At 37.5% G+C, this 24,417-nt stretch overlaps 1 long non-coding RNA gene across 2 annotated transcripts in view; it reads left to right on the top strand.

The window, feature by feature from the left end:
* The first annotated feature begins 14,901 nt into the window (after positions 1 to 14,901).
* The window catches only part of LOC103138188 (uncharacterized), a 76,191-nt gene continuing 66,675 nt past the window's right edge, over positions 14,902 to 24,417 (top strand). The window contains exons 1-4 of one of the 2 annotated variants that reach the window (XR_476257.2): positions 14,902 to 14,983; positions 15,631 to 15,687; positions 17,930 to 18,111; positions 23,131 to 23,314. This is a non-coding gene — a long non-coding RNA (uncharacterized LOC103138188). Of the gene's footprint in view, positions 14,984 to 15,630; positions 15,688 to 17,929; positions 18,112 to 23,130; positions 23,315 to 24,417 lie in introns of those variants that run through there. The other variant, XR_001662122.1, reaches the window with a different exon arrangement.

Below are 24,417 nucleotides of genomic sequence, written 5' to 3'. Positions count from 1 at the left end.
CTTCCTGATCAGTTTTGGTCGCAGCGTTCACCACTTGATGCACGGTCCGTGTTCCTGTGTGGCTTTGCGCTGCTCACACGGACAACGAGCAGAAGAACAATCCCTGTAATTAACTCTAAGCTGAGAGAAACTGCAGCTCCCAGCATCGCTCTGTTTTCTAAAGCTTTATCAGATGACTTCTGGGAGCGCAGCCCTTCTGTTCAACAAAATTATTAGAATTATTGTTTTTTTTTTGTTTGTTTTTTTTTTAGGAAATATTTATCTTTCATTCCAAAAACTTGAACATTTTCTGTTTCTTTAGACCCAAATATGGTGGGAAAAACACAAATTGGTGTTAAAGACGTTCTGCTCTGAATATGCAAAAGTATTTATGTCTAAAAGAAACAGATTTATGCTTTTACGAGGAAACGTCTAAAAAGTGTGGTGTGCATTTGAATTTGCATGTCTTAAATTGGCAGTATTATGTTTTCCAGTCAAATAGAATCATTTTATGGCATAATAATGTAAATACATTACTTTAAATCTGTAACAAACTTACAGAAAACTGCAAAAAAGTTGAAACACTGACTTAGAGTTGCTTTTGAGTCATTGTAAATGTAACATTGACCAACATATTTGATGTGTTTGATTTTAATGATGACACTTGACAAAATTAAATATAATCTCTGTTTCTGGTTCTCAGTTGGTGACTGCATGAAGTTCTTATGACTTTTTATTTTTGTGTTTTTATGATATAAAACACTTTGAACTGCCTTGTTGCTGAAATGTGCTGTACAAATAAACTTGATCGATTGATTGATTTAGTTGTTATATAACTTAAAAGAAACTTGATGTCTTCAATTTGGGCCTCTGTCTCTTTAAGAAGCTGCTGCTCCTTCTGAAACTCCGCCTTCAGGAAGTCGTCACAACATGGCTACTCTTTAACCCTTTAACAACATTTTTGCCAGAGTTTCACTGAGAAGCTGCTGTAATGAGCTCATCAGTTCCAACAGGTGTTTGCTAATTACTGCTGGCTAGTCTGAAGGAGCTGAGTGGAGGAGGAGCTGCTTCTGGAAGGCGGAGCTAGGTCCACCCAGGCGTTTTGCACCACTGAGTGGTTGCCATGGAGACTAAAGGATTTCTCAAACATGCATGAAAGAATCAAAGCAACACTCCAGGTTCGTGAGACCAAGATTTAGCCAAAACACAAAATCTAGCCAAGTATTTTTATCTAGTTTCAAATGGAAATACCTTGAAATAAGACAAAACTTTAGAGCAATTTTTAAGCAAGATACAAGAGCTTGTTTTAAATCAATAATTCCTTAATCTTGATGAAAAAGTGGCAGATTATTTCACTTTTTCTGATTTTAATGGAGGAAAATGTGAAAACGTTTGCAGAGTATCTGCAATCGTAGCCACAGTGAGACTCGGCAAATCATAACGAGCCGTCCAGCCTCCAGGTTGTGACTCATTATCATTTTCCATGGATGAGGATTCTCTGCTGCTGGTGATGTTTTTCTGTTTCGCTTTGAGGATCATGTGCGGCAGGTTGAATGTTTTATGCGAGGTTAACTTCCCCGCCCACTCCGTGTTTAAGCCTCTTCCCTGAGTTTTTCTGAGCCCCTCTCAGCCGCTGCGTGGGCGGGAAGAGTTTAATGGCACAAGGTTCTGGCGCAGCGCGTCGTCAGATGCTGCAGGGATTCAGAACCGAGACGCTTTTTAAAACAATGCATCAGCTAAAGCCACTGGTTTTACTGGTTTCATGCTTCTCTGAATATTACAAACTGTGTTTTCAAATTCAGCTAAGAGTCACTGATATGATGAGTTCCTTTAAAACATGTGGTGGAGATGATAAACTGCAGGATTTGGAAGTTTTGTCCATAAAACTCAGATCAAACACAATATTTCTCTCTATATATTATTTATTATGGGCATTGTAGATAAAATAAAATAAAGGAGTAAATTTCCACCACATAAAAACACAAAAATTTTCAAATTAATCCTTTAACATAATTTTAATAATTTTAAAATATTGCGTAGCTGGGCTCTTATTTTGAAGAGCACTTGTTAAACTTTTCTTATTTTAATAAAAAAGTTTTTTATTATGAGAAAATCTCTGATTCTAGTAAGTTTCACATCTAATAACGAGGTTTTCTTGTTTTAATGAGAAAGTTTCTGGTTTTAAAAAGATAAAACTTCTCGTTATAACGAGAAATTCACTTTAACGAGTTATAATGTTCTTGTTTCAACAGGAAAGTTTTGTTATAAGATGACAAAACTTGTCTCATTATGATGAGAAACTTTCTCATTTTAATAACTTTAACTAGGTTTTCTTGCTTTAACTCGTTTCTTGTTATAACTAATTCTAAAACTAGACTCTTTATGACGGGAAACTCTTGTTAAATAGATCCTACTCCTAAATTTATTTCCGATCTCTGTCCTTTAAACGCTTCCGTATTTACATCACCTTTGATAAAAAGTATACTTACTCATGAAAATGCATGAGAAGAAGAAACTATTAGAGAACTTTTTTCCCAGGCTTTGTAGGTTGCAGCCCTGATCAAACAAAGTTAAAGTTGAAATATAAGCTGCATAGTGATGCATATTCGCAGCAATCAGCGGAGATGTTAATTGCTGAGGGATGATGAGGACGAGCGGCAGCGTGGGCGGATGTAAATGTGTGCCTGCAGCTGAATAGATCTGCTCTGTGTGACCATATGCCTTCCTATATTTTATGGATATGATCTCCAGAGCCGCAGCTCTTATTTACACCTCTGTTATTAATACGGTCCGTATGTGTGCATGAAATCACACCCACACACAGCGTACTCTACATTTAAATCCAAAGCAGCACGTAGTTTCAGTGCGGATGTGATCCATGAGTTTTGCTGTCTGTGCGCCATCTGCGCACATTTCCCGCTGATTGTGTGCGGTCGGAGCGTAAAGTGGGGGTTTATGCGAGCGCCTCTGAGCCGGAGGAGTAAGTTGATGCTGCGGGACAGATAAGGGTCTCTGCAGACAAAGGCAACCTTTGTGAAGGAGGACCGCTGCAACACGATCTGCTGCAGCGTTTGCCCCCGGCGGCATGGACAGCCCACCGTGTCGCGGACCGACTGGAACAAAGTGGGTCCAGAGATGGGAGTCAGGAACCGGTTCTGTAGGAACCGGACCTTCTCAGACTGGAGGGGAACAAACTAAATAAATCAATCAATGAAATTTATTTGTAGCACATTCTAGAATCAAAATAGTTCAAAGTGCTTTACATCATAAAAACACTAAAATTAAAAATTAAACGTCACATTTGGCATCAAAATGTTGGTCAATGTTTCATTTATAATGGTTCAAAACCAACTCCAACCAGCTGGGTTTCCAGAATTGATTCAATGGAAGTCAGTGTTTCAGCTGTTTTGCATTTTTCTGAAGTTTCTTCCAGATCTGTGGTGCATAGAAGCTGAATAAAGAACGATATAGAATCACAGCTCCTGAGTGAGGCAGTGTGTTAAGGTCAAAACAGTCATAAAATTAAGACAATAAAGTCATAAAATTAAGACAATAAAGTCAAAGTAACATGAGAATAGTTATTACAAGAATAAAGTTGAAATAATATGAGAACTCTGATATGAAAAATCAGTCTTATACCTGGTAAAATGAGGAATGTTGAGACTCATAATGTTTATGTTTACATGTATTTATGTATTCTTGTTTTTTTGATTAATTTGGTTTAAATAAAGAATATTTATATCAATGAACCTCATTGCATGTGATAAAGTCTTAAAGTTTCTTCTGTTTGACTCTTGTCAGCGATATCTGACATGTTATGATGATTTACTTCCATCTTCGTCAGAGATTATCTTAAAGTTTATCTGTTTATTAATTATTAATGCTTTCTTTCCACTCAATTTAATTTTTTGACATTAAATGGTAACTAAAGAAGTTATGCAGCTTTACATTAACTCAAGAAAAACAAACGAGTTGAAAAAAAAAATCCAACAAGCCTAAACATCTAAAGCTACATTACAGTAAGCTAATTGTGTTGGCTTAAAGCACAAACATAGATTTTTGGATGGAATTTCGACAGGCACATACAGTAAAGCCCTTATTTAGGTTCACAAAGGCATTAAGTCCCGAGTAAACGCGCTCACGCACGCTAATGCTCACTAATGCACAAATGAAAGCTGCTACAAAGAAGATAGCCTGGTGGAGAAGCAGACTTGCATGGATTGCAATCTGATGTATGGAGTCATAGCAAAACATTAACTGAAGGCAACAGAAACACGTTTGGACACATTGGAACATTTAGTCTCGTCCACATGAGGCTGTAAAAGTTTAGTGAGTTTGTTTGTGTGCAGTAACTGGAGTCTCACTTTGAACTCTGCAGCTTCTCTGCAAAACACCAGTTTGACTTTGGTTTAAAGCAGAGCAGAAGACAAAAACAGATTAAAACGAGAAAGAACACAAAGAGAGACTGAGACGGGGAGAAAGAAGAATGTTATTCAGATAGTTTGCAGAGGCTCTTGAAGAGTTATGTTACAGTCTGCATGTGTGTGGGAATGTGTGGCGTCTTTACTGCAAAACATATTTCAGGTAAAAGTGCATAAATCAAAATAAAAAGTGATTTCTCCACTTTGAGTGGGTTGGTGTGAAACAGAGAAGCACAACATTAAACTCGCAGGGAAGATTGAAATTGGAAGACAAACGGTAGATGTTTATAGAGGATGTAGAAAAAAAGTTTTTGATAATTTTTAATCCACTTAAATGAGTCATTACAGCCAATGAGATACAGTCCAAACATTTTTGAACATTTGTATCTGTATGATGACTTTCATAGGGTTAGACTTAATTGAATTTTCCCAAGTTATAAGTGAAATAATCTGCCAATAGAACTTGTTTTATGAATATTAAGGAATTATTTACTCAAAACAAGCTCCTATATCTTGCTGAAAAATTACTGTTAAGTTAGTTTAGTCTTATTTCATGTGTATTCAGATATTGGACCAAAAACTACGTGACATTATTTTGTGTTTTTGCAGTGTAGTGCTGAATTCATATCCTTGCCCTGACAGACTTACTTGTTCTTCCTGGATGTTTTGAAAGTGGAAGGAGATGCGTAGCCTTCAGCGATCCGACTGTTTCCCCGTGGAACCGGCTCTTGGTTTGTTTTCCACAGGCAAACACCCACTCCACTTTTTACATTAAATTAAAAAACTTTCCCTGTTTGACCCTGAAGCGTCCCTTAGTTTTGTTGTTTGCCCTGGGCTTTCCTTGGATGCTCCACGATGCTCTGCGGTCTTCACCTCTACCCTCCACTGTCTCACACAGACAATGTGCAAGTCTTTCCTGCAGTTTGGGCTTTTTCTCATGCAGAACTTTTAGAGCAATCCATGTTTGTTGGTAGTGGATGTGTGGATGTTAATAAGAGCACACTTAATTTAGGATTTTATTTTAAATTAATTTTGGGCATCATTAAGACTTGTTGTCCACAATAAATGTCTGTTGAACCCCAAGAACAACGTTGAGTCTCGATTTAAGTCGAGGGGAGTAAGAAGCTCGTTTTGGGAGAATCTGAGTTTGTGAGAAATAAATATTTCTGGAAAGTTCTGCGTGTTTTTTGAGGCTTCATCCCAGTGGAGTTACATTCAAATAACCGACATCCACAACTTTTGATGTGGGAAAAGAGCAACGCTACCCTGAACTTTACATAAATTATTTAGCTCTCAATCTTTTCTAAATTCTTTGTCTGCATTTTAAAAAACCCATAATTTAGCAAATGTTGTTTCCATTAAATAAGACACACAATTAAAATCAGATGTGATTAACTTTGTTCATGCAGGATCATCCTCCCACCACTTCCTGTTATTTTTTTGTCTTTTCCTTCAGTAGTAACATCCGGTTGTTGATCACATGACTTGTGCGATGCAAAAAAGTGTTTCCTTTGAAGTTTTGTGAAAAAAAAAAAAAGAAAAAAAAAATTCACCCAAGTGCCAAAACTTTTATGTGTTTTTTTTATTGCCGTTTTTCCATCAAGAAAATTCTTTTTTGAAATATCAAATTGCGTCATTAGATGCTCAGTGGAAATGCAAGCATAGACTCGACTCTGTGACGTCAAACCACCTTTTTGTGCTCCTGTCACCTGCAGGAAAAGCTGTACAGCCCCGTAGTGCTGACTGGGCGGCCATGTTGGAAACCTGAGTGCAAAGAAAAACTCAGCTGAAATAATTAAAATGCCCTTAAAAATCTCTTGGTACCACATCAATAACCAGGCCACAAATGAGACTGAAATCTGTTGAAACTCAAAGCAGAGTGAAGTGGTGGATCTTAAAACATCTTACATTTTACACATTAACCAAACTTTAGCAGCAGGACTTTAACAGGACAATATATTGAGCATTAATTATATTTTTTAATCAGGTCATGTTTGTTCAATTGTGGAAAACATGCACAATAATAATAATAAAAAATAAAATGAGTTCGCCTGTTGCAATAAGCAATAAATCAATCGCATGACAAATTAAAAATAAAATTTCCATTTGGATAATTATTTTTTTTATGTCTCTTTACCAAAGTCTGGATGACAAAAGTCTTCAGGTCTCAACAAGCCTTGTTTCTGAAGGACAGTTCTGTGGACAGTATCCATTTTATTTGTCGTTTTGTTTAGTAATTTAAAATATCTTCCATGTCCAGTGTTTGTTTATTGATCTCTGAAAGGGTTTACTTGCATTATTATTTCATTACTATAATTTTACTTGAAAATGATCTTCAAACAACAACATTATTATTTATCGGAATAACTTCTGGGACAATTTATCATCCAGTAAAATGTGTTATTGTGACAGGCTGAAGGTTATGGCAGGATTAACTTCCTGTTTTTTGCAGACCTGTTATTCTCTGTCCCGCATGTTCAGGTGTTTATCTGCCTTCATTCACTCACCTGACTGAAATGAACGAGTGATTAGCATGTTTCAGGTGGGCTGGAACAGCCAAACATCTAAAACATAAAGGAGAGCGATTAAGAACCTCTGGTTTAGACCGACTGCTTGCAGAGTTAAACATTGTTTTTAAAGTCCTTAAACCAACTTTGTATTAGTCAAACATAAACTACGTGGCAGTGCTTAAGTGGTTTTAATGCCTGCAGTCAAAACAGGACCAGCATGGCTGTAACAGGAGGGAAATCTCTCAGTGAGAAATGTGCACAAAACTTTGCCAATATTCCCCTAATGTCAAAAAAGGCATTGCAGTTGTTTCCGTTATATAAGAAACACAATTAAAAATCACACGTCAATAAGTTTCTTAAAGCGATAAATCATTTAAAAAAATGTCGTACCATCATCTATTGACCACTTTCTGTCGTCTTCTTTGCTGTTTCTGCCAGTAGTAACAGCTGGTTGTTGATCATTTGACTCAGGTGATGCAAAAAGTCTTTTTATTGCAGTTTTGTGAAACTTTGAAAACAACCTAATTCCAGCTCAAAATCTTGAGGCTTTTTAAAAAATTTGTTTTCCAAAAAAAAAATTTGCTTTTGTAATTTCAATTTGCACTTTTATTCAGAGCCCACTGCACTGAACCCCATTGAAAACCTCCCGGTTATTCCACCAAATATTGATTTCTGAACTCTTCCTGAGTTAAAACACCAGTATTGTTGTTTCTAAATGAATGCAAACTTGTTTTCTTCGCATTATTTAAGATCTGAAAGCACTGCATCTTTGTCGTTATTTTGACCATTTCTCATTTTCTGCAAATAAATGCTACATTACTGCTTGGAATTTCGGAGACATGTTGTCAGCAGATCATAGAATAAAATAACTATTTTCATTTTACTCAAACATATACCTATAAAAAGTAAAATCAGAGGAACTGATCATTTTAAATACTCTCTTATTTTTTCCAGAGCTATATTGTAAATGGAAATGCGGCTACTGTTCAACATTGAGATTTATTTTGACCAAATTGTCAAAGGAAACAGGTCTTTACAGGTCTGGGACCAAACAAAGCCAGGAGAGCAGCCGATAAGCTCTCTGGTACCAGAAAGGAATGATACAAAATCTCCAGAAATGTCCCAGCCCAACACACACCTACACACACATTCTTGCCCCGTAGTAACCGCAGCGATTGGTTTCCATGGGGACCGGTCACGGCTGCAGCTCACTCCATCGGGGGGCGATGGACCTGACTGAGATCACAGAGTCCTATGGTCGTTATTTAGGATCAATAAGCTCACCAAACTCCAGCCGCACACACACACACACTTCCTTTAATGCCCACCCAACCGTGAGTCCTCACACCACCACTTAATGAATTAATTCATGGTGAGCTCATCTTTAGATCTGAAGATAGCTTTTCTAGTCGTATCGTTGAAGACGGTTGCCCAACTTCTGATTGCAAGATCAAGATGACAACCCAAGTTCTACTAACCCTGACTGAGACGTCGCTGCCAAAGAGAAAAAACAAAAAGCAGATTAAACAGATCCATTAAGGTTAGAGCTTAAGTCTGTGACTTCAAATTACAGCTCATTATCGCTTCCCATAGACAGACAGTATAGGTATATCATACATTTTCTGAATCCTTGGAGTCTGTTGAGTATTTTAGTTAACTCTTGTGTTCCTGGATACCACTGAGATAAATGACATGCATCTAGTTTAGTCAAAAGATGGAAAAATGTCTGTTATTTTTAGCTTAACATTCATAGCCACATAAAGGCTGTTACAAAATCGGCCTTCTATCAACTGAAGAACATTTCCATAATTAAACAACTAATGTCCCAATAAGATCTAGAGAAACTCACCCATGCATTTATCTTTAGTCGCATCGAGTACTGCAGCATCTTCACAGATCTGCCTAAAAAGTCAATCCTGAGGCTGCAGCTGATCCAGAACGCTGCTGCCGTTCTGACTAAAACCAGGAAGACAGAGCACATCAACCCAGAACTAAAGTCCTTCACTGGGAGAATAGACTATAAGATCCTGTTAGTTTATAAATCACTGAACGGCTGAGCGCCATGAAACATTAAGGATCTGCTGTTGTTGTATCTACTCTCCAGAACCTCTCAGGTCTTCTGGTTCTGGTTCTGCTCTGCACCTCCAGAACCAGAACCAAACATGGAGAAGCAGCTTTCAGTTTTTATCCTAAACTTTTACACCCACAGGATCAAGGAGTTCCTGAAGCCCTTCCACATGTGAAAGCTGTAATTTGGTGGGGGAGTTCAAATATCTCAGGCCTGGTGCTTGAGTGACGCTTAAAGAGAGACGGAGAGAAGAACAAGTTTGGGCTGAAGATCAAGGAAAAAGAGGGGAAGAGTTTGATTTACTGCTCCATCATCATCATCATCATCATCATGTCTTTTTAAAACAGAGTGAGCTAGCATCTGTGTCTTCATGTTGTCCTCTTCCTTGTATCTGTCATGTTTTGATCTCTATTTTCTAATGTCCTGTTTTGTTTGTAAATTTGTTTGTTATTCTGTTTCTGATTCTTGTCCTTTGACTAGACCAGTCTTGTTTCTGTTTATTTAGTTCAGTTTTTCCAAGTGATTCTAGTTTATGTCTTGTTTCTAGTTATTCCTCGTTACTCTAGTTTAAAAAATTTTTTTAAGTCAAGTTATTCTTTAGTGTTATATTGTTATTTTTTCTGGCACTTTTCATCCCGTTATAATCTGTTATTTTTCTCGTTTCCTCTCTGTGTCCTCTGCTGGATTTTACCTTGAGTTTATGTTTTTTGTTCTCCTCTGGCTCCCTGTGATTTATTTTGTAAGTCTATCAATTTTTCATTAAACATTCTTCATTTATTCAACGTCTCTGCCTTTCTGCATTTGGGTCCACCATCAAAAACACACATCATGATAATAATTGTCTTATTGTTTAATTGTTCTTTGTTTTTGTACAGCACTTTGGTAGCTAATGTGTTGTATTTTAAGTGTTTTATAAATAAAGTGATATGGTATGATCGTTGCAACTCCAACTAAAGAACAAGATTCTGGAAGCTTGACTGAACATCAAGCTCTCAAGTTCAGTTTTATCCACCTACATGTCCTGAAGTCAGCTCTACGATGCCACTGATGCATGTGTAAATTTACTTTGACTGAACCTCTGTCCCCAATAGCTGAGCGATCTGGACACAACAGGTGGCCTTCTGTAAGTAAAACTAAAGGTTTGATGACTACTCACTGATAGGTTTGCATAGCTCCTTGTCAGAATCTGTTTTCCTTTTATGTCCATCCAAGGTTGTGTTTATTGATTCACACAAACTTCAAAGTGCATCCGTCACCCAGCAAGTGACATCTGCAACCTGCAAGCACAGCTATTTAGTTTGGGTGTGTCAGAACATAAAACAAGAAGAGGAAAAAAACAAAGGACGAGTTCTGAGTCCTGATGCATTAAATGAGAGGTTAAAGCCAGACAGAATCTGAACCCTTTGACTACACCACATGCTGATGTGGTCAATATGCAGTCCCAGCTGAGGCAAAAGCTAAAGCACACATTCCACTCCGCCTAAAACCCACCAACACACACACACTCACAGTCACATATATTAGCAAACAAAAAGATTCAGCAGGAGTCGAGAAGCAGAATGAAAAGAAAAAAGGGAAGACACCAATGAAATAATAAGAAAAGACTGTGAGAAAAAGAGGGCTGTAATTGCAATTCATTTCCAGCCCGGGCCCCTGGGGTACTGTGAGTGCGTTTGATCCCAAAGGCGAGCAAGAATGGAAATGCAGGGATTCAGTCATATGTATGCAGAGAGAGAAAGGGCTGGGGGAGCGCGTGGGGGAGTCGGGGAGAAGCAGAAAGCCTTTTAATATTCTGGGCCATGAGTTGAGATGAGAGACTGCTCTCATACCTTCAGGTTCATGAGCATAATGAGATTTTTATTTTGCTGAGTGCAGACTGTGAGCGAGACCGTGTGTCGACCCGTCACGCACAAAATGCCTTCATATCAGCTGTGTGTGCACAAAGCGCTCAGTGTGTGTGTTTTACAATTGTTAAAAGTCATTTGTGAGTGTGAGGAAGGGATACATGTCAGTTGGAGCCAGGGTCATTTCTCTCAGCGTCTCCGCTCGCCACAAACCCCCAGATCTCACATGACTTTCATTAGCTGCGTTTACATTGACATTACAAAAATTAGAATAAAACCACATTTTCAATAAAAAGTTTAGCCAATAGGATATATTGAAGTGGGTTTATCCAGCAAAACTGCAATCAAAACACTTTTTTCGCATGATACGAGTCACATAATCAATGACAGGATGTTGCTACTGGCAAGAACGACAAAGAAGACAACAGGAAGTGGTAGGCCGATAATGGCACAATTTAGTTTTTGTTTTAGTTTCAATTTAGTTTTTTAGCTTATTCATGTGTGATTTTAATTGAGTTTGCTATTTAATAGAAACACAGCAGTTTCAAATTTGTGTTTTTGTGACTTTAGCAGAATATTAAAGTTTTGCACACATGTGTAATGGAAAACCAGCTACTGACTGCGGCTGACTTTAACACTGAAAACACTCATAACATTAATACACTTATTTTTATGCTCTCAAATTGTGGTTTCCCAAAACATTTAGTCCTACAACTGACAGACTACTAGGGGCTGAAAAATGATCAGATCCACACGTCTCATGTAGCCCTGATCCGTGTGTGTGTGAGATGCATCACCTGAAAAACACCTTCACCTCCACCCAGTATGTGCTGTGGGTGTACACACACGCGTGCACACACATGTCTACTTGTGTCCTTTTTGTTTTGAATCGCCTGCTGAGCTCTTTTTCAGGAGGAATGAAAATCCAGACTGGAGTCATGTTTCCGTGTTGTGGTGTATGCCACAGTGGAGCTTTTGTTCAATGAATGCACAGCGTAGTGGAAGCTGGACTTTTGTTGTGTGGGAGATTTTCTCAAAAATAAGAGTTATGTGGGAGTTCAACAGCAATGAACCAGAATTTCTGTTTAACAAAAAGTTCATTTTTGTTTCTTTTTGTGTCATTTTTGTGTTTTTCTCTTTTGTTTATTTTCCCAGTGGTGTGTAGAGTGTTGGTATTATTCAGCTGACCAGTCAATCTGAGAGTACATTCACAACACCAAAAATACCCAAATACTGCATTCAAGAAAGAGTGGTTCTACTTCAAAATATTTTTATTAAAGTAAAAGCAAGAAGTTGGCTCCCAAGAAATTACCACGGTAACAGGTCCAATAAATGTAATCTTAAATGTGAGTAAAAGCCAGAGTTACTACCCAACTCTGGCTTTAATCTAACTTTAGTCCATTTGTCCAGAAAGTTTGGGTCATTTTTAAGGTGTGAATTTGTAACCAAACTCTGATGCGGTCCGTCTACAAACCTCAGTTTTGGTTACTGAAGTGAACTCCAATGCGGTTCGAATATGTATGTGAACGCCAAGTGGACTGGAGTCCACTCCAAAAGCAGGAAGTGAACTACAGCATATAGCATTCTGGGTAAATACAACCAAAACAAATACACGGTTCTAATGCTAGCTGGAGGAATATTTTTTGCCAAAGACTAAACAGAAATCCTAAAACTGCTAAAATCGCCTCTCCATTTTGTGTGATGGTGTGGCGTTGCTTTGTTTCTGGACAAATTTGCATCTCTTACTTACACTAAGGAACAAAAACACGTAGTTCAGAAATTCAGCTTTAACCTGCAACCAGTGGAGTGTGAATAAACTTGAATTGTATTGTTTTCTTTCAAACTTTGCATATCACATTTTTAATGTCTTTGTTTGGCAGTTCTGAACCTGAATGTTGTTTTTTATTTGTGTGTAAATCTTTGATGCGAAGGTGACAGTGTCTCAACACCTGGCTGTGTTTTAAATAATCAAAAAGCAGGATCTCTCCGTCTCTCCTCTTTATTGTTTCTCACCACCACGCTCCCTCTCCTCCTCTCTGCGTGACACTTATTTTCATTTTAACCTCCAATTCTTTCTTCCAAATCCACTCTCATTCTCAAATCTTTTTTTTTTCCTCTGCGCCCCCAGCCTTCCAGTCACCTCCCTAAGTTTTTCACTCCTCCGCTCCTGCTTGTTTTTCTCTCTGGAGGTGGTGTGTGATCTCGACGTGTCATCAATCCTCTGCAAGACTTTGAATAATTAGGATCTGCATGCATTCCCTGCGTAAGCGAAGCCTCTAATCCCCTGGAATTGTGCAAAGTAAACCATCACCTCACAGCCCGCTGGTGACCTATGCCTCCCCTTAAACTCTGTTTGGTGCGCCAAACGTGTCCTTTTCAACTCACGTCCACACCCACGAATCAACAATCACCTCATTGCAACGCTGGCAGCACTGCAGAGGTGCTGTGTGTAAATTAAAAATTTAGTTTGAACAGTTAATCCCCAAAGAAAAGCACTTTCCATCACAATAAATCGATTGAAAATGTCCCTAAATCAAGCTAAAGTGTGAAGAATGTCCAGAGTTACATTTTGGGAAATTAACTTTGCCTCCTGCTCTGCTTTCTGATTAGATTCCTGCTTCTCCTCTTCTTAAAACTCCCTGCAAGTAAATAGGAAATGAAAGTGATAATAAAAATTCATTTTTCTCCCCCACTTGTCTCCGTCTCACAATCTCCATGATATAGAAGCTTGTTTGTGAATACATATTCAAATATTACCATAGCACTCCATTAAAAAAATAAATAAAAAAATCAATCTCATAGTCTGGGAGATTCAGTTCAAAATTACAATATTTTTTTACACTTTTTGCTGCTGCAGTTCACTTTTACACTGCACTGTGTCAAACGAACTCAACTCCTTTGAAAACGCTGTTCCTCTCATCGCCTGTGGGGGCGCTGCACCAAGAAACACTGAAGGAAACAACAGAAACCTCAGAAGAAGACATAAGCGCAACTTCCTTCTTCACAAAATGTAAAAAAAAAAAAATGCAGGTTTCAGGATTTCTCATTTGTTTTTGGTAAAAGGTGATTCATGAGCCATTTCTCTTGCTAGCATTAGCGATTGTTTTGGTTGTATTTACCCAGAATGCCCTGTGCTGTAGTTCAGTTCCTGCTTTTGAAAGGTCTCTGAACACACGCAGTAAAAATGCAACAGAATTCACTTCAGCCAAACCAAAACTGAGGTTTTTACACCTAAAATCAATTGAAAATATTGCTAAGTTGAACTGAAGTGTGGGTAAAATTTATTTCCTCCTGCTCTACCTTTGTCTTAAAACTTCTTGTAAAAATATCAATAAAATTATTTTTTCTGCCTCACTTGACTCCCTCTCACATTCCCAATGATATAGAAACTTGTTTGTGAGAACATATTCAAATATTATCTTAGCACTCCATTAAAACCAATCTCAGAAATATCAACTTCGCCCTCCATCTTCCCTCTCTTAGCTCTCCTCTGCTTGTTTTCTCAGTTTCTCCCTGCCATCTCATCATCTCACTCTTTCACCAAGTCCCCCCCTCTGGTTTTGGTTTATTTTCACATTTCTTCCATCTCTCCTTCCCACGGTGACACAAACGAACGGAGCGGTTGTCGGCTGACCCGCTGGGCGCCGCGGCCCTCCCTGGGTGCTCCATCACTGCTCTCTGGAAACATCAGGATGAATGGCTGTTGTTAAGCAAACAGTGAAGTTACAGCTGAGCCGAGCACAGGCTGATATTAATGGAGTGCCTGCTTGCACTCTGCCTCCTCAGTCAATCGGCGGCTTGCCGGTTGCTAATTTAATCAATGGCAACAGTGAGAGATAAACTGTGGGCTTCCCCTTTTCTCTGGTACCTGCCTGTAGTGTTTCTCACTAACTGTTTTATTTCACAGTAATAGTTACTTTCAAATCTGACCTATCTAATTAAACAACTCAGACTTCAGTCAAAATGAAACCATTTCAATGGCAAAATCGGTTCCACATCTGATTGATCTCAGTTTAAAGTATGTAGAAGGCTCATTGGCTGATGCCACTTGGAAGCAGCCAATAAGCTGCTTCCAAAGGGTGCATTGTCCCGCCCACCACATCCATCTCAGACCTCTGAGCAGCTAACTGAATGAAGGAGACGAAGATTCATGGAAAACAGGTACAAAGACGACATAAAATTAATAGTTAGCAAACGTTGCTAATGCTTAACCAGATTTTATGCATGTTTACGGGCAGAACAATGAGATAAGCTCACCACTATTAACTCATTTGGTTCTCCGTACTTCAGGAGTAGGAGAGAAGTACTGTTAAGTAAAATGTTTCATTCAGCCAATGAGAGGCTTGCTCCACCTCCATGTCAGACGGTGGTAGCTGAGCAACTAACAGTTGAATGATGGAGATTCACGGAAAACAAGTATAAAAACGATGCAAAATTAATAGCTAGCAAACGTTGCTAATGTATATAATGTTTTCGGGCTAGAACATTGAGCTAGGTTCACCGTTATTAACTAGTTCGGTTCACTCTGTACTTCCGGAGTTTACTGTTAAGTCACATGTTTCATCTAACCAATGAGCTGCTTCTAAATAGCGCATTGTCCCGCCCACCATCTCCATCTCAGACGGTGGTGGCTAACTGAATGCTAGCAGATAACGGAAAGAAGGAGACGGAGATTCATGGAAAACAAAACAATATAAAATTAATAGTTGGAAAGCATTACAGAATAATTGTATGCATGTTTACTGCTAAAACGATGGGTTTAGTTCACCAATATTAACAAGTTTGCTTCTTTGTACTTCTGGTTGTAGAATATTTGGTCAGAGGCGGCGCCATTTTGTGCTGTTGTGCTCCCTCTTCTGAAATTGGTGAGCAATGTTTTTCTTTTTTTTTTTTTAATTTTCAGTTGAATTTGTACATATTTAAGCCATTGACTGAATAGGCATTTTAAACCCATGCTTAGACTATTGCATTTTTCAGCAATAATTCTTAGAGCTAACAAGTTGTGAAATAAGACTATTTAAAAAATTTGTTGTATTTTAAAACACATTTATGGCTCACAAGTGTGTTTTTAGTCTAGATTTAAAGGAACCTTGTGGATTAGCTGCAGCTGTCTGATTATTTTTTTAGGCAGACCTGTGAAGATACTGTTGCAATAATCAATATGACTGGATCAGTTTTCCTAGATGTTGTTGAGAAATTAGTCCTTTAATCCTGGAAATGTTTTTCAGGTGACAGAAGGCTGACTTTGTAACTTTGTCAGCACCCAGCTTCAGTTATTACAGCTAGGAACTGGCAATCAGGCTGAAATCTAGATGTAGTGATGGATCGTTCCCCTTTAGACCCAAAGATAACATCTTCAGTTTAGTTTCTGCTCAGCTGGAAATAATTATTGCACATCCACACGTTATATGAAACAATCACCTATCAAAACGGCATACTGATTAATAAATAGCTATCAAAACTACGGCATTGGCACGTGGAAACGATTCGCAGAGCTGCGTCCGAGCACTGCAATATTTTCTCTCCCAAATTAGCATAAACACAGATCTGTGAAGTCTCGGCGTACAGCGGAGTCACAGCGAGCAAACACACAACACCTGTTTGTGTTTACCCAACCAGTTCTCTCCCAACATACAGCCATGCTAATAAACAGGTGCGACCTGTTTAACCTAACATGGTTTCTAGTTACGCCTCCGCAGGCAGAGGTTAATTCAGTAACAAGCAATCAGGATATGTTCTGCTTATTTAGTTTCTGTTTTATTTTAAAAAGGGGTTTTATGGAAATGAAGATACGTCTGAGTGTATTTTAGGGTGTCTGTTTTCAGCTTCCTCAGCCTTTAAATCTCTCAGTAATCCGATCATGTCTGGATGGCTGTTTTACTTGACAGAACCACCTTAGTCATGCAAGTGCTGCATCTTCATTTCCATCCTGCTACAATTCAACATCACGTTGTATTTCTGCAGGAAAAGAGGATGCTTGTCAAAATCGTAATGAAGTTAAAAGTGCATTAGATTATAGTAATGGTCCTAAACTGATCAGTTTCATAACATATTAAAATCAGTCTAAAATGTGAATACTTGTCTTTTAGCTAAAAGCTTCTGAATGTCCATCAGGCTAAAAGAAGCAAAAAGAGATTTCTTTAGATTTCCCAGGATTAAGAGCTGAATTTAAAGATGTAATTTGGAACGGACCAAAACTGGACTTTATCTTTTTGGTTTGCTTTCATACTGTACTTTTTTGTAAGCGAACTGCAAATCCAAATGTTTATGCAATGTTAAAGCTACTTGGATGATTTGAATTATGACAACATTTAATTTTCCTTTGGAAATGTATTTTTGAATTTAATTTAAATCAAAATCAAGCTCAGATTAGACCTTTACGTTAATATTGTCAAGATGAAGGCATGTTTTTACAGTTCATTGTTCTTTCTTCTTGCTAATAAAATCAATAATTCCCTTGGGATTATATTGACCACAGGATTAGCAGGACACTCAGCGAGTTTTCTTTGCCGTTTAATGTTTGTTTTGTTGCTTAAAACTCTCCTCTTAGCTGAAGAAGAGAAAAAGCGCAGCACTTAACTGGTCTTACTGGTTAGCATAATGTGAAGGAAGCTCATGTTATTCAGCTAAGCTAATTTTATTAAATTAATTGTCTATTTATAAATAACAGAAAGTGTTTGTTTTTTATTTAGGCTCAACAAGTACAGTCAGGAGCAGAATTAGTCGTGAGTCATTTTATTCAACCCATAAGAATGAAATATCTTAGATTCTGCAAATATTTGTGGATTAATTTAGTGTCCAGTCACAATCACCACGCCTTCATTGCTTTATTTTATAACATGTTAAAGTTCATGAGGGATAAACAGTAACTTGATATGAAACTTGCTTTTGCTTCACTTGTAATCATATCCAACAGGGGTGTGTCTGAAAGGCCTTGTGTAACAAATCTGACATATGTCACTGAGTTAGAAAACTGGAAATAATTTTCCCTTTCGGGATGTTCCTTATTTGTCTGATTTTAAAGAACATTTATTAAAATCTTGTTTAAAAATATAGCTGTATCAATCCTCTCCTAAGGACTCTCTGCTTATTTTCAACTATTTTTAGGGCCTCTTGTCACTTTAAATCCAGAGAAGCTTCTGCTGGCCACGCTCCCAAAAGTCAACGTTTACACTCGCTCGTGAAAATGGCTGGCAACAGAAATGCAAATATACAACCATACATCTTTGAAAAGCAGAAGTGGGCCCTCCTGCACAGTCAAAATGTTGACAGCAAATGGTTTCTGGATGGTAAGTCAACAACAAAACACTTACCTTTTCCAGCAGCCATTGTACGGCAGTGATAAAACTAGGTGACCAAATGTGCTGGAGCTACTCTGGGGTTGCTAGGTAATGGGGTGGAACTCTGTTAGGGTTGCTAGGTAACGGTGTGGAACTCTGTTGGGGTTGCTAGGTAACGGTGTGGAACTCTGTTGGGATTGCTAGGTAACCGTGCAGTGCCTTTGGTATGTGACTTAATCGGGAGGTTTTGAAATGGCTCGTTTTCCGGACACTAAACAAAATAGCCAAAAAATAACTGTTTTTTGTTGCTTTTTTTTTTAAAGTGCTTGGACTGTTTTAGAAACAGTCAAAATGAAAATGGAAGTTCAAAAATGCGAAATTGGACACATGTATCTAAGTCTAACCAGAGACTTCAACGGTTTTCGCTCACTAACAGTGTGTGTGTGTTTCTTTAAAAAAGTAAGTTTCATCAGTGCCTGCATCTGCTAATGTGACCGTTTCCTAACAAAGTGACCCAAATGACTCAAGATTAACACACCTGCATCTTATTAAAGTCAACCGTAAATGGATCGAATCCAGAAAGTGTGAATCACTGTTTCCAGTAGGATTTCAAAGGAAAATCACGGAGAAGCAACAGAAAGCTCGCTCTGCCCTGTGGGGAAACATCTGATGCTTATCTGAAGATACATCCTGAGCCTGCAGCAGCGATGAGACAACATTTTAACACTTTTCACTCTTTATTAAAAGAGCTACTTCTGGTGTGTTTGGCAGCAGTCATGCAGGTGTTGATATGAGGGCAATGTGGGTGAAATATTTTCATGATGGTGACATGAGATAACCCCAAACATTATTCTTGCCACAGGCAGTGTTCGTGGAATTTCCCCTTTAATCTCTGAAACAACACTTCTTACATTGACACGTATGACCTGGTTTTCTCAATTTACCATCAAAACCTTGATTTAAATGGAAAGTGGCAGCTAATAATTAACAATTTAGACATTTCATATTTATTAATAATTAGATATATATTGCAACATCTTCAAAAACAACTGGAATGTTTGTTTTTTTGTGTAGTAGGTGTTCAGATGTTTATTGGTGTGTGTATTTTTACTTTAACTGTGCAGTGGTTCTTTGTAGAAACAGTTTTGAAAAAGTATCTGCTCTCACTGTATTCATAAAACAAATAACTCCAATGATATGCAGGTGAAAACACCCATCAAGGTCAGCAGTAATCTGCGATTAACAGCATCAGACTGCAGCTGTTCTCACCAAAACATCAGTTTCTGTCAGAAAATACAGCTGGTGCATCAGTGATTAAAATGATAGAAAAATCAATATTAAACTAAAAACTAAAAGTAAAGAGGACAATTTATCCAAAATATTGATAGCATTGATGCAGAGTTGGAATCTGTTTCGAATCGGTTAATTCTTTAGTTACCTCTTGAAATTTTATTTAATTTTTGTATATGAAATAGTTTTTCAACTCTAAAATATGTGATTTGCTCTTAAATTATATATTTTAACATTTTATTTAGAAACACATCTTTGTTTCTGTTTATTGTGATAAAATGTTATGAAAGCATTTTGTAGATGCCTATAAACTTTATCCAAATGTTCTTAGTTTTAATTCAGTAATTCAGACAAAAAAGTCACCAAAACACCTCAAGGTTAATAAATCAAACTTAAATAATAAAAAGTATCAGAATCACACACCTCTAATAAAAAAACGCTGACGTGAAGTTAAAAAATGTCTTTTTTTCCCATGCCAGGAGTTTTGCAGGTCACTTTTTTTCATTTTCTTCTTCTACATCAAAATTACAGCCAGCTTGCAGGAGTTGCTAAATGTTTCCAGTTAAAACCCGACTTTTTGCTGTGATTTACATAAATAACGAGCCATTTAATTGTGGATAGACTGTGGCAGGATTAAGTTTGGATAAATACATACATTTTTTGGAAGTAAATCAACATGCAAACACTAGCTTTTATGTTTTCCAATAGCTGAATTCCTAAATAAAGCAAATTCCTGAGCTGGTGTTTACTCTGAAATGTTGGAGCTGCTCGGTCTGACCCCTCTGCAGGGCCCCTGGGGTTGGCGTGACCCCGTCCAGAGACGCAGACGTACCTATATACCGACTTTAATTTCACGACCGGTGTTGGTGGCAACGTCACCGTGTCTGAGATGTTGAGGCAACGAATAAGGCAATCAAACCTGCCATTTGCACCTGTAAGAACACACAAAAAATTTCCTCTTCATACATGAAGGGGTTCTCACAGTTTTATGATTATGAACGCAGTATGAAAAATAAAAAGGAAACTCTGTCGCCATGGAAACCCAGCAGTCTGTCTTCAGCCACAAGCGTTTCCTTTCTGTACGGCTCCTTTTCGCCTCTCCACCCTCTTATCTCAGCAATAGTTGCCAATCGTCTGTATTTCCTGTCGTTTCTGCTCTCACTCCTCCTTCCTGCCACCTCTTCCTGCTGGATCTGTTTATTCAGGCGCCATCCATGTTCAGTGCCATCGTTTCCTGAATTAAAAGCCCCCATAATGCCTGCGTTTCTTCAATCTGTGTGGAGCAAACGTGGTCATTGAGGGACAGGAATGAACTGCTGAGTACGACGGAAAGCTCAAACTTCATATCTCTGCTGCAACAAAAAACAACAAAAACTGAAATTGATAAAACATTTCTTAATTTAAATAAATAAAAGCAGAAGTTATTGGGGAAAAACTATAAATAACTGGAACCATGTCTAAAACATACTTAAATTAGACATAAAATCATTTGTTTTTGTGTTTATGAATGTGTTTGTTAGCCTTTTAACTGATTTAAAATAGATTTTTCCCCCCACACACAAGCAGTTTACGTCATTTATCACGAAATTACGGCACTCCGTTCTCCTCGTGGCGGCTACGCTATGCTAGTCCGCCAAATGGCTACAGAAGAAGAAAAGCCCACAGTCATTGGGTTGTTCAACAATAATTTGAATAAATCTTTTGGAAATTGAAAAATTACCCAATCAATATAATCATAATACAATTCTTCAACCTTTTTGAATTTTACACCTAAAAACCTAACCAAAAACTAAAATTATTATAGCTAATAAAAACTAAACAACATTTAACTTATAATAACTAATACAAACCGGCAACCCCACAATAAAAACTAATTAAAACACGATGAATTTAGAGATTAGAGAAATAATATCCTTCATTTTCTATGAATGTGTCCCTCTCAGTAGATTCAATGTGTTCATGAATCTATTGATTAGCATTTTGAACTGAATTTTTTTTTTTCCCCACTCAAGCAGCTGCCAACAAATGTTGGCGCTCCTCCTGGTGAAACTTAACGCTACACCACAAAATGGCTGCAGGACAAGTTGGGATAAAACATCAGTCAGTTGGTTGTTCGGCACTAATTGAATAAATGTTTTGAAAATAATACCTTCTGTTGAGCATTCATTACTCAATCATAACACTTTAAACTTTCTGAATTTTACACCTAAAAATCTAAACTGAAATATTTAGTTAATAATGACTAATAAAAACTGGCAAACACACTCAAACTGAATTAGACAAACAAAAGTCACAACAGACTAAAACTGAACTATGGTCATTTCTAACCCTGCCCGCCTGAATCGGCCTGTGGGTTTTTGCAGCGTGTTACCTGGTGGGTCATTCAGGGTCAGGATGATACAATAGTGTGCCAGCAGCTTATGGGGCCCCTGCAGACAAGCAGAAAAATGGGCCCCAGCGGTGCGCCGCATTCAGGCGGTACAGATAATGGATCGGGCCGTGGGGCCATGGGCCGGGGCCTTGGGGCCGGGGCCAGGCTGGCCGACGTAGCGGCTTGTAGCTCACTGCTGGAGGTCTGCAGCGAGGAGGGAGGGGGCACGTAATCCAGAGAGGGGTTTACTACTGATGTAGAAAATGCTTTTTATTTTTATTTTCCTTTAAATATGAACTTAAACACAAGATGGACTCCATTTATTATTACTGAATCTAACTAATTGCTGTGCATTTAATTTAGGGGTATCAGCATCAAGGGAGGTGAATTATTGTATTATTTATTTTGATTGAATGCTTTTTATCATTCTATCAAGATGATCAGGGCTATAAATAGAAACCAGTCTAAAGTATGATGTCACTTACAAAAATAGGGAATTAACACAAATTGAGTTTTTTTCCTTCCTTTCCTGTTTTACTGTTAACATTATTAATAACTCATTATTGTTGTACTATCATCATTGTCTAAGCTTTTATCTCTGTTTTTATTTTTTGTTTTATTTATTGTTATATAACACAGATTAAGTAGAATTTATGTCCAGTTGTTATTTACTGTTGTCTTTATTATTATTATTATGTATCCATAGATTTTTATTATTATAAGAGTTTTTAATAATTTTGTTTATGTAATATAATTTATTTGTTGGATCTTTAGCACAGTATGTTGAACAGGAACATTATAATATGGTTTCAATTACACATTTTTGTCGGTAAGTATTTCATTAAATTGAGATAAGGAGTGAAATTAAATACGTTTTCACTTCTTCCGACTCTTTTCTAAACAGAAAAGTACAAATTATTTTGTTCTTGGTTATGCATTGACATGTTTTTTTCTGTCCTACTGGTTGCTTGTTTTCCTGTTTTTAAAAACCAGTTTGACATACATTAAAAAATCACAAAAGTTTTTCCATATTTGTTACAACTGTCCTCATGTCATGACACTATAATGTGATGCAAAAATGCTCTGCTTCTTATCTGGCGTTCAAAACAACTCATATTCATGTTGACATGAAATAATTTTCTGTTTTACTATTGCAAAAGCTCAGTATTCCTAGTGAATAATAACTGTCCCTCTTTCTGTCTGACGCGCCATAGAGAACATAAATTTGTTCCATTTACGTCTGTTCAGAAGACGATCAAACTGTTTGAAACTGTACAGTTTGTTAATATAGTCAGTTTTAATCAGTTTCTCACTGTGATGCTGTGAATTTTCTACTGATTTCATTGATATTTTTATCCTCATTTCAGAGTCATGAATCAAAGAGCAGACTGTGAGAACGCCGACTGTCAAACTGTCTTCTGGCTTGTGGCAGAAAAAAAGCCCTAATTTGAATAAAACCAATTGAAGATGGAATAAAGCAGCCAAGAAAAAAGAAAAGGAAGCAAACACAACTTTTAATAAACACGTCTGATTGAGTTTCAGATTTTATCACTCTTGGGTATTGTTGCATTCTCAGTGAAATGATGAACATTTTATAGCTTTCACAGCTGTCGTCATACTGCACTGGTTTCCATTCTTCAGTAAGCACTTTCTCCATAATGGGAGTACCGGTCCGTAGCAGAACGGTTGCGTTTAACAGTTCCAGTTTCAATGCACCGATGAAAGCTGGAGCGCTATGATAGCTTATCATTTTATAAAAAAATGAAAGGGAGTAAATATCTGTAAAAAAACTGAATTTTTTTTATTAATTTCTGAAATTTTCTGAGAAAAAAACAAGGAATTTTTTTAAACTTGAAAAAGTCAAACATTTGTTTCCAAAGACTCAGAAATGTACTTAAAAAAAGACAAAGTGGGTATTTCTGAATTTCAAAAGTTGAGAATTTGCTACAAAGAACTCTGAATTTTTTTAAGTTAATCTCAAAAAACGTTTGAAGAAAAAACATTGAAATTTCTGATTTACAAAATTTCTGGAAAAATTTGACATTTTAAGATTAATCTCAGAAATTTTGTAGAAAAATAGAAAATTTCTACATTTAAAAAGTCAAAATTTGCTTCCAAAACCACTGAATTTTCTAAATAAAAAAAAACCCCTGGAACTTCAGAGTTTCAAAAGTTAAAAGTTTGCTAGAAGAAAACTTTTGATTTTTGGAAATTTACTTAGTTTAAAAGTTGAAAAAGTTTGACTTTTAAAACTCAGAAATTTCATTATTTTTTTGTAGAAAATTTCTGAGATTCATCTCAAAATTCTTGAGTTTTTTTAGCAGAAATTTTCTCCTCCTTTTTTCTCCAACGGCCCCAATACGCCATCATAGACAATAAACACATGACGCAGATGACGGAGAGAAAACTCCAGGCCTCCCAAAGACTCGACTCACACCCCCACAGTGTGTCTTTAACTCCACAAAACAGAAAAACAAAGCTATGGACAGAACGAGATAAAGACCGATCATCTGATCTCCATCTGTCAGCCCCGTTAGGGAACAAGCAGAGAGAAGTGGCTTTGCATCTCAGCTGCTGCCACCCACCTCCTGTCTCACACTCTCAGGCGTGATGCGTTCCTACAGATCGCATTGATTTGAAGTGTGTGTTTCTGC

The sequence above is a fragment of the Poecilia formosa genome, unplaced genomic scaffold, assembly GCF_000485575.1.
Source record: "Poecilia formosa unplaced genomic scaffold, Poecilia_formosa-5.1.2 Scaffold47, whole genome shotgun sequence".
Classification (NCBI taxonomy): Eukaryota; Metazoa; Chordata; class Actinopteri; order Cyprinodontiformes; family Poeciliidae; genus Poecilia; species Poecilia formosa.
This window is presented reverse-complemented; position numbering and strand designations above follow the sequence as displayed.